Raw genomic sequence first — 2,093 nt, forward strand, 5'->3', positions numbered from 1 at the left:
AACTCCACTCCTTCATCACACCGTCGAGAGGCAAACTTCGGAAAAGTGCCTAAAGCCAGACAACAGCAGTACAGTCGTTCTGTCAGAACTTCGACTCCTAGCTCCCAACCAGCCTCGAGCGCGCCCAGGGCAGCTCGAGGAAATTTCAGAAAGAGGTCCGAGGAGGGCTTGCAACATCAGTCCGTCCCCAACAGTCGTCCTGCGCCTCGTCCAGATCGCCAGGCGCGGGACCCGTAAGTTGGCAGGGCCGAGAGGCCCCCACCTAACCTCATCCGTCCTGACGTAACTAGGATTGCCTCTCCGATCAGGTATCCTCCATCTCCGATCAGATATCCATCTCCTCCTCGGCCCGTCCGAGATATTCCGGCCTATGGAAGTACCAGGAGAGACCCGCCTTCCGCTGAGCCCTCCCGACGAGGCGGGGCACCGAGGGAAGGCCCAGATCCTCACCACCAAAGGCGGACTCCGAGCCTATCTAACAGGAGCTACTGGACCGGAAGTCGCCGGAGCGACCTCTCTGGCAGAGACCTGCGTCAACGTCTAAGTTCGACACAAAGTCCACAAGCCACCCAAGGGGGCGACCTGCGAGATCGCCTTAACTCTCATAGAGGGGAGCCAGCAGGAGGCGACAGCATTGCTCGCTCAGGGGGGGGCCTGTCCGAAGTACGTAACAGCGAGAATAACCCACCAAATATGTACAATGGATCTGGAGTTGTTGAACAGCCCCGGAATAACCAAGGACATCAGGACCAAACCCTCGAGTGCCTGGCCCAGATGGAGGAGCTGATGAGGAAGCTCCTGTTGGAGAAAGGGAAAGATGAGTACGATTCGGGGGACGAGATGAAGCTCTTCGCCCCCAGCATAGCAGCAACGACGTACCCACCTGGTTTCCGTATGCCGCACCTATCCAAGTTCAATGGAGACGGAGACCCGTCGGATCACCTAGGGATGTTTAACACCCTGATGATGGCCCACAACATTGGCCCCGAGCTGAGATGTTTGATATTCCCTTCCACACTAACTGGACCAGCCAAGCAGTAGTTCAACCAAGGCAAAAGACAGGCAATCAGCTCCTGGAAAACTTTCTCAGCTGATTTCAAAAGGGCATTCCGAGCCTCCCAGGCTGCTGGCGTTCAGATCGACTCTCTGGCTAACGTGAGGCAGCAGCCCGGTGAAACCCTGAAGGCTTACCTGAGCAGGTTTGCGAACGTCGCTGCTCGGGCCAGAGACGTGGATGACAGCTCCAAGCTCATGGCCATGAGAACTGGAATCCTCGTCGGAGGCAAGCTCTGGAAGGATATACAAAGGAAGGGAGTTAGCTCGGTTAACGAATTCCTTAACAGGGCCCAGGAATGAATCAACTTGGAGGAAGCCGAAGCTGTAGGAACCAGCCAGGTCCCTGATCAGCCCGCTGGAGTGGGGACGGAGGTCGTGGCAGCGACCCAAAATGTCACACAGAATAACCAGCTCGGTGGAGGCAAAAGAAAGGGGAATGGCGAGGGCAGCCAGCACGGCCAAAAGAAGAATAAGTCCATAGACAAGTTCAAGCCCGTATATGCGACTTATACAGAGCTCACCTAGTCTAGGGAGAATATTTTCCTAGCTAATTTTACTCGCCTCCCCTGGAAGAGGCCCGAGCCATTGAAGCATCAAAAGGGGAAGAGAGACACCTCCAAGTTTTGCCGCTTTCACAACGATGTTGGCCACAATACCGATGATTGTAGGCATTTAAAAGATGAGATCGAGATTCTCATCCGAGTCGGCCCCTTGGCTCAGTATACGCGGAACAGGGTCCCAGCAAGTCGACCTGCTCCAGAAGTCCCAACCAGTCAGCCCGGGTCTCGGGTAGATCAGGACGTCCCTCCTCCCGTGATAGGAGGGGAGATATCCACCATCTCTGGAGGTCCGCATATGGCTGGCACGAGCAGGGGTGCCCAGAAGAGGTACGTAAACGAACTCAAAGCGCATAATGGAGTAGAGTTCGTCCCGGAGCAGCGTCTGCCAAAGCAGCAATGATTGGAGAGACAACCAATTAGTTTCACTAAAGAAGATGTGGGACATGCCCAGTTCCCGCACAATGACCCTCTATTCGT

The sequence above is a fragment of the Humulus lupulus genome, chromosome 6 (genome assembly GCF_963169125.1).
Source record: "Humulus lupulus chromosome 6, drHumLupu1.1, whole genome shotgun sequence".
Lineage (NCBI taxonomy): Eukaryota > Viridiplantae > Streptophyta > Magnoliopsida > Rosales > Cannabaceae > Humulus > Humulus lupulus.